The sequence below is a fragment of the Podarcis vaucheri genome (assembly GCF_965113315.1).
Source record: "Podarcis vaucheri genome assembly, chromosome: Z".
Lineage (NCBI taxonomy): Eukaryota > Metazoa > Chordata > Lepidosauria > Squamata > Lacertidae > Podarcis > Podarcis vaucheri.
The window spans coordinates 48109989-48119210 of record NC_138758.1 but is presented as its reverse complement, the minus strand read 5'-3'; the positions used below and the strand labels follow the sequence as shown (position 1 = coordinate 48119210).

The window sequence follows — 9222 nt, the reverse complement described above, 5'->3', positions numbered from 1 at the left end:
TAGTGGACTAAATGAATTTCCACTTGATTTAGTCTGGTTGCTCTTATAGTTAAAGGACCCCCCCCCCACAGTTTTAGATAGAATATTGTTTATTCCTGAATTGTTGATCTCCCCCCTAACTTGTGATCATGCCTCTTTGCTTCAAGAACCCAAGCAAGCCCCGATTTCCTGAAGCAGCAATATTTTGCATACTACACAACTGTCAGAAACACAAAGCGTTTTCTCTCCACTCTTCAATCAATAAAAGGCTTCCAGTGTGACTTACGAAGCTAAGACAGATCATTATCCATAATAAAACCATAAATGTTTAAAGGTCAACTCTCCCTTTTCCACTCACCTCACCATTGTACAAAGTCAAGTAGAAACCTGAACATGGTTTCATGTTCATGTCAAGCCCTGTTCTGATTATACTTCCATGGTCTGGAAAGTGCATCAAAGGGAATGAGAAAATAGCAGTTATTTAGGACCCAGGGATTCCTAACTCCTGGTGATGAAATAAGTAGTCCACCACAGCTCTAACTTAACTTGTTCACTAAAAATGCTGGAACATAGGAGCATCCCGGCTGGAAGTTGGACGTTGACAAGAAGCCAGGGTCCCTCAGTCCCAACAGATGGAGGTGGCTGAGCCTGGGTACCTGATAAAGTGCAGGTCTTGCTCAGTGTGACATTTGGTGCTGCCTTCAACCTGGGCAGGCTGGCCCTGCCTTCACTGGCCCTGTTTGCACCCAAAGTGTTTTTGCCTGGCTGGAATGTGTCCTTGGACTCTGATGGTGCCTCTTGTTTGCCATGGCAGAGGATACAGAAGGATGTCCAAGTGCGTGTAGAAAGTTGCCCACCTGTACAAAAACAAAATTGGCATTAGTTGCTCAACTACTTTTGCCTCTTGCCCCACTCACCATTTGCACATGGCCTTTGAAGAAGAAGAGCTTAGATTTGATATCCCGCTTTATCTCTACTCTAAGGAGTCTCAAAGCAGCTAACCGTCTCCTTTCCCTTCCTCCCCCCACACACTTCTGAAGAAGTGTGCATGCACACGAAAGCTCATACCAAGAACTAACTTAGTTGGTCTTTAAGGTGCTACTGGAAGGAATTTTTTTATTCCCCCACAACAAACACTCTGTGAGGCGAGTGGGGCTGAGAGACTTCAGAGAAGTGTGACTGGCCCAAGGTCACCCAGCAGCTGCTTGTGGAAGAGCGGGGAAGCGAACCTGGTTCACCAGATTACAAGTCCACTGCTCTTAACCACCACGCCACACTAGCTTCTGAGAAGTTACTCAGAAGAAAATGTAGCCCTCAGGCTGAGAAAGGTTCCCCTACATGTGGACAACTTAAGCAATGGACCATAGCTGAGTAGTAGAGCACATACTTTGCTTCCAGAAGGTCCCGTTCAATCCCGGACATCTCCAGGTAGAAAGAATACCTGGTAGCAGGTGATGGGAGAAACCTATTTCTGTCTGAGATCTTGAGCAGCTGTCAGTCACAGTAACTGGGCTTGCTGGACAAATATTTGGTTAGATGGTTGGGCAGATTCTGATGGTCCTTAACTGAAGTAGAAAGGTTGTGGCCTCCCAAATAATAGTGGAGCTCCTAGCTTGAGTTTCATGGTTATTTTACCAGAGGAAAGCTTCCAGTATAAATACAGAGGCAATTATGAAAATAACATTCAAAGGTGCATTATAGGAGGGAAAAAAGGCTTGCAAAGATGTGTATATTTGTCAAGACTTCATATAAAAACTCGCACTAAAATGCTGATGAATTTTTACAATGACACCCCCCCCATGAAATGTTACATGCATGTCAATAACTAAATTTAAGTTTGGAAGAAATGAAAAACTGAGAGAACCAGTCCCCACCCCCAAAATAAAGATTTGTCCTGGACTGCCCACTGTTAGTCCTGTTTAGTATACCTTTTCCATTCCTTTGTTTTGTTATTACTTTTAGACTTTAATGTCTTTTTAAATTGTGCCATTTTTATAAGGAGCACCCTGAGAGCACAAAGTTGCCTGTGTAAATAGCATCATTACAGAAGATTGCCGTGATTCTCTGCCAATTCTTGAGCGTTAGAGATTAGCCAGGGTTTTCTTTTCCAAGCCTGTTAAATCCAATCAGTTAAAAATCTGGGCAGGAAGCCAAGTGATGGGGCATTATTTCTGTTTTTGCACTGCAGTGAAGGTGATTATTTGGCCTGTTTCTGTTACACGTCAATAGTCAAATGGGATTTTCTCTCTAGAGCACCCTTCTGTCCAAGTACATAGAAGGTCGCAGCTTCAGTCCTTTTCATCTCTAGATAGGGATGGGGATGTGCCCTGTCTGAAACCCTGAAGAAGCGCTGCCAGTCAGGATGGACAATACTGACCGAGTTAGACCAAGGATCTGACTCAGTGCAAGGCAGCTTCCAAGGATCCTAAGATCTCAAAATCTGGTTGAAACCGGATTAGCATCAAGCACCAGTTTGTTCTGTTTCGTGCTGACACCCCTCCACTGGCAAGCACTCTGTAAGATGCTGCCTTGCAGGGTTGGTAAACATGTATAGCCTGTTACTCAGAAGCACAACCCTGGCCTCTATGCGCTTGTCAGACTCCACTGAGGTCTTTCTGTTGCCCTCTCGAGTCTCTTGGTGGGACTATCGTGCTTTGGCCAAAATTTCAGTGCCTACTGCCTCAGTTTGATATACACTGAAGCTCTTTCATAAGAAGTTCACCTGAGGGAAATCTATGCTCTTCAGAGCCAAATATTTGCACACAAGCTCCTCCATACTCCGCAAGGCTTGTAACCCGTGAAACAGGCCATCTTCTGTGATTCTGGTAAGCACAGATTTACGATGAGTTTGGCGGCTGCCTGAAAATGTGGATCCCAAGGTTTTTGTTTTCAAAATAAGAATCAAGTTCCTAGTCCTTGGCATTGCGGCACTGCATCTGGCACCATGAAGCCAGCAGCTGTAAACTGCTACTCAACCATCTAGGGGCGCAGGTGGCGCTGTGGTCTAAACCATTGAACCTCTTGGGTTTGCCGATCAGAAGGTTGGCAGTCCGAATCCACGTGACGGAGTGAGCTCCCGTTGCTCTGTCCCAGCTTCGGCCAACCTAGCAGTTCAGAAGCATGCCAGTGGAAGTAGATAAATAGGTACTGCTCCAGCAGGAAGGTAAACGGCATTTCTTTGTGCACTGGCTTGCTTCATGGTGTCCCGTTGCACCAGAAGCGGTTTAGTCCTGCTGGCCACATGACCCGGAAAGCTGTCTGTGGACAAACGCCGGCTCCCCCGGCCTGAAAGCGAGATGAGCGCCGCAACCCCATAGTCACCTTTGACCGGATGTAACCATCCAGGGGTCCTTTACCTTTACCTGTACTCTACCACCACTTGAAATTCAAATGAGCAAAATATGGCCAGCTGTTGTACAAATGCATTCATCCTTCCCATTTACATCTGGGGGTGCCCCCTGTCTGTCAGCTTCCTCCTCCTTGGAGTAGGGGTGTTGCCCCTTGTAAAACTCAGCAGGGAGGAGGACGAGAAGGGTAACGACACAAAACTAGGATTAGTTGGATATGTCTGTCACTTGCTCTGGCTCCACCTAGGGCTGGTCTCCTTGCCTCCTGGCTTACCAGTCCCCATGGGGACTAGCTACCACTGTGTGAAAGAGAATAAGTTATAGGCAGCTGCTGCAAACCCTGTTCATGCATTCCTTGTGTGTAAGGCATCTCTCTGTTGATGGTGGAGCAGTCACACGTTTTGTGCCAGCTGAGGCTAACGGGTGTCTCAAACATTTGGAGGGCACCAGTTTGGTGAAGGCTGCTTAAGGACATAGGACTTGCCCTCTGGATTAAGGACCAAAAGCTGCTTAGTCCCAACATGCTTTGCAAAAACCCCAGCAACCATTGGGGGTGAGGTGGTCAGCCAGGATTTGGCTAGTGGTTTACCACTAGATGAAAGCCTGACCTCTTGATAAGTGATTATTATGGGAAGATTTGCTCTGGGTTTCCCCACCCCCACCTTTCATCTAGTTTTTGTTTATAATCCCCAAATTATTCCTCCAGGGACCCATCAGCATCTTCAGATGAATGTCAATCTGGGTTCTTTGCAAGCTTTAAACCCCCCCCCTACCGATATACCCCAGACATTACTGGTGCCATGATGAAGACATTTCTATTTGCAAATAAAATAATCTAGTGACCTAATTTCCTTCCTAAGGATCATGATATTTATGCACTATGACGTACATCCCACCAGCACTAGAAAAGAAAAAAAGGAACCTCAGGGGTCTGAATTGCTACTATTTTGAAAGATCCAGAGTTTCTTTTGAGGAGCTATTAATCATCTTGCATATGGTTTTAAAGCCACCCGTGTATTCAGATTCAAACATAAACAAACAGGTGGTTTCATGAACCAATTATATGAGGCCCAGCTGAGTTGTCAGCAAGAAGGCTGATCCATCATGCTCGCCTGCATGAGGTCCACATGGCAAGAATTTAGACAATGACTTCAAGTTCCATGAATGTCAGAGCTTTTTCCTGGCACCCAATGAGCACAGCGTATAGCAAGGAAGGGGGATCCACGGACTTCCAGAGATTCTGTGGCACTCCAACTCCCATGGGTCCCAGCCAGCACAGCCAGTTGTCAGGGATGATGGGAGTTTTAGTCCGATTACATCTGGGGTGTCACAACTTCCCCATCCATGTTGTGGATGGCAGAGGACATCCTGCACACAGATTCTTCCACCACTGCCAGCAGTTTCCAGAAGTAACATGTAAGTTTATTAGAATGCTGCGCATGCCATTTTTTAATGAGATCTGTATTTTTTCAATTACATCAAAGCTTCTATTCCTAATGAGAACAAGAGGCAACATCTTCTTCTGGACAAATGAGGCACTTGGGGGGGGCGCCAGGGGGATGCTTGATTTGCCACATGGCATTCGCTTGCAAGTGTGGCATGTGACAGCCATGTTCCTGGCCTCAGAGTCCAAAAATACACAGGGCTCAAATAGTGATTCCCCCCCCCATCCTCCTCACAGCCCATTCTTGCAGAAGGGGGCCAGACAAAACTGCCACCTGAGCCCTATTTACAGTGGTACCTCGGGTTAAGAACTTAATTTGTTCCAGAGGTCCGTTCTTAACCTGAAACTGTTCTTAACCTGGGGTACCACTTTAGCTAATGGGGCCTCCCGCTGCTGCCGCACTGCCGGAGCACGATTTCTGTTCTCATCCTGAGGTAAAGTTCTTAACCCGAGGTACTATTTCTGGGTTAGCGGAGTCTGTAACCTGAAGCGTCCATAACCTGAAGCGTCTGTAACCTGAGGTACCACTGTATATGGCAGACACTCCATAACTTGGGGGCCACCATAGAAAAGGCTGTTCCTTTCATAGCCACCAACCAAATCATCTTTACAGGAAGGCTTACAAGCAAGACATCTGAAGAAGGTCTCAGAGCCTGGGCCTATTTGTATGGATGTACACAGGGAAAGCTAGTCACTAGAAGGTGCAGCGGAGTCCCTATGATTATTCTTTCTGCACCCTAAACTCCAAAGCTAGAGCACAGCAGTCATGCGCCCCATAGAATCGTACTCATAATTTTCCTATCGTTCAGAGACTTTTCTGTCCATTTTGTTCGGTAACAGCAGAACTGGATGCCAGAATTGTACACCAGACGTGCCTTATGTTCTGGACAGAGGACAGATACAAAGAGCTTTTATGTGTGTGTCACAATTGCTGATGTAGGTGCATTTCTTCCCATCAGTGAGGGGCACTGTGTGGTTCTCTCTCTCTCTTCTCACTCTTTTTCAGACTTTGTACACATTTTATGTTATAAAGTGTGCACGCTTGTACTTAGGTGTATGGTTGACAGCTAAGAACACAAATATTTTTAAAGGTAATTATACAATTTCTTTGAGAGAAATAAAGAAAAATTTAGAGATTTGGGGAAGGATGAAATTATCACTATGAGGAAGGATATCAGTAACAAAAATGATTTTTTTATTGATAAAAATCGCCAAGCATGTTATACCCATGATCAGCAGCACAGGACACTTCAAAGAATGGCAAAAAGATATTTCTAGATTTATCTGGCAGGGGGAGAAACCAAGAATAAAATATAAATTACTAACAGATTCTCCTTGCCAGGCTTAAAATTATATTATGAGGTGTCCTGTCTCTGTTGGCTGCAGGAATGTATAACATTGGAAAATGTAGATATTTTAGATTTGGAAGGGCATGATAATAGATTTGGTTGGCATGCATATTTATGGTATGAAAAAGCAAAAGTACATAAAGGTTTTCTGAACCATTTAGTAAGAAGATCATTTTTTTTCCCTGTTGTGGGAGAATTATAATAAATAAAAATATAAAAATATAATAAATAGAACAGAAAACACCACGGTGGCTCTCTCCATTAGAAGCGATATTCTTGAAAAAATAAAATATTTAATATTTAAAAATTAAATATGAGAAGCAATTGGGTGACATATAGAGAACTGTTAACTGAAGTAGAACATCAGTTGAAATTGAAGGATTTTGAAGAAAGAAGGGATTTATTAACTGATCTGTTACAATTTCATCAATTAAACAATATTTTCAAGATAGACAAAAAGAGAGGTTTTAGTTATGAGACCTCAAGATTTGAAAAATATTTGTTAGAAAATAATATAAAATTATTGTCGAAAATGTATAAATTGCTTTTGAAATGGCATACAAAGGATGAACAGGTTAAATCTGGGAGAGGGATTTGGGACACAATATCCAACTTTCAGATTGCGAAAGGTTATGGAAAACTGATTTGAAATTCTCGGCGTGTTGTATGCTGAAAGAAAACTATATGAAAATGATGTACTGATGGTATTTGATTCCCAGTAAGTTAGCAAAAAATGTATAAGTCAGGTACAAATATCTGTTGGAAATGAAAAGAAAAAGAAGGCACCTTTTATCATATGTGGTGGTCTTGCAAGGTAATAAAAGCATTCTGGGAAATGATATATAATGAGATGAAAAAAAATGTTCAAATTAACTTTTGTAAAAAAATAAACCAGAGACCAGAGCCTTTTTTTTATTAGGAATTATAGGTGCTGATATTCAAAGGGAGTAGAAAAGACTTTTTATGTAGGTGACGACAGTCGCACAGATACTATTAGCCCAGCAAAACTGACCGGAAAGCTCAGGAACGAAGAAGACCAAAACTTTAACAAAGAATGGGGGGGGGGGAAATATAATTTATCTTGTAGACCACTATAAGCAGATGTAAACGTTAGCAGGACTGCCATGACACTTGTAATGTAGAAAATACTGTGGAGACAATAGAGGTCTATAAAATATAGATTATTGGGAAAGATGCAGCAGAAAGGGTTTAATAATAGGGCGAATGGAGGGGAGGTGGGAAATCCAGAGATTCGGAGGAATCTGTAAATGTGTATATATATGGTTGTATTGTTATAGTTTTATGCTTGTAAAATCAAATAATTATTTCAAAGAGAGAGAGAGTGCAAGCTAGAAGCACGTGAGCTACCGATTCAATACTGCCATCTCCACCTAGAAATAACTGCTTTTCCAGTGGAATTTTTTTTGAAATTGACCCTCAAGTACAGCTGAAGGCAGTATATTTAATCTTGCGTACAGTAAGCGAAAGCACGTCTGTATTTTGGAATTGTTAAATTTTGGAAATACTGTGCCAACGTGTCAAAATGACTAGGTGGGGAAAAAATCATACCATGGACAAAATTTCCTTTTCATAGCCAAATTATTCTGTCGCTCAATATCATATAGATGCTGTCTAATTAAATTATTTGCTTTACCGAAGCCCAGTGTTAATAACTGTTGTGGTGATAGACCAAAAGTAAAGCTTTCGGTTGACAATTTTGGTCTAAGCGCTCTCATGACATTCTTGTGATACTAAGGGTAGTAGACCAGTGGGTTTTTAATTTAGCCGGAGCCACTAATTAAATGTCCTACACCAAATCTGTAATTCAACAGTGGGGAGATTAGCCTTGCAAGCGCAATGAAGCATTTGGAACACAGGATGGAACAGAAAAAAATTGCCTCAGGAACTTAGATTGAACAGCTTCTGTAGATCCAAGGTGAGTCCAAATCTGTCCAAATCTGAGCCCTATATAATAACTGCTTCATCACTTGCATGTGGCCCCTGAAAGGTTGCTCACAAGAGAATATGGCCCTCAGGCTGAAAAATGTTCCCTACCCCAGCTTTGCTGCCATTGTGTCCCTCTAAGCAGCCGCCTTCCAACACCTGCTTTCTGTGCTGTCTTGGCAAAGGAGGCTCATGAGGCTGTGTGTTTGCTGAGATAATGTCTACATTGGGCCAGAGTGCAGGGCTAGATGGACGCTTGGTCTGACTTAGCAAGTTCTTATTTTAGAAACCCAGCACCAGGCTGCCTCTCTTGAACCTCCCTCCAAGGTCAACAGTGCTTGTGAGCTGGCATTGATGAGGCACAATTTCTTTTGCCCAAGCAAACCTGAAATGTTGCTCGAAGCGGAGCAACCAGGTTAACCCAAGCGTGTTTCTTTATTTCCTATAAAGGAGTTTTCACCACCCTTGTCCCAAACAATCACTTTGCTGTGTCTTTGCTTGTTGGGAGATAGATCACATTGTACTCTGGCCACTTGCTTGCAAAGGGTGTCCAGTGAGAAGTCATCAGCATGCAACAACCTGAACAGACAAAGGCAAAATGAGGGCCCACTCCAGAGATATATCCTTGAAGAATCACAGAATCATAGAATGTAGAGTTACATTCCAACCGCCTCCAATCTCAACTAAAGCACCAAATGGCAGATATAGCCATCCAACCTCTGCTTAAAAACCGACAAGGAAGCAGAGTCTACCACCTTTCAAGGGAGTCCATTCCATTGGCATCAGCTCTTACTGTAAGAAAGTAATTATCCCTGCGGGACTTGACATCTTTCCGCAGGGCCTGCAAGACAGAGCTGTTCCACTCTAGCCCAATGGTTGCCATTAATCTTATTTGAACTGATTTTATAATGAAATGATTTTAGAATGTTGTATCATTTTACTGTTGTTAGCCGCTCTGAGCTTGGCTTTGGCTGGGGAGGGCGGGATATAAATAAATAAATAAATAAATACCGTATTTCTGATGTTTACCCGGAATCTCCTTTCATAACTTGAGTCCATGGGTTTGGGTCCTGCCTTCTGGAGCAGGAGAAATCAAGCTTACTCCATCATCCATGTGACAGTCCTTCACTTGACTATTGCTATCCTATCTCTTCTCAGT

The 9222-nt window shown here is 43.0% G+C and overlaps 1 long non-coding RNA gene across 1 annotated transcript; it reads left to right on the top strand.

Annotated features, from left to right (window-relative positions):
* The first annotated feature begins 5477 nt into the window (after positions 1–5477).
* On the top strand, positions 5478–8920 carry LOC309523734. The gene is made up of 3 exons (XR_014215576.1): positions 5478–5685; positions 7952–8055; positions 8576–8920. It is a non-coding gene; the product is annotated as an uncharacterized lncRNA (long non-coding RNA).
* Positions 8921–9222: the final 302 nt, after the last annotated feature.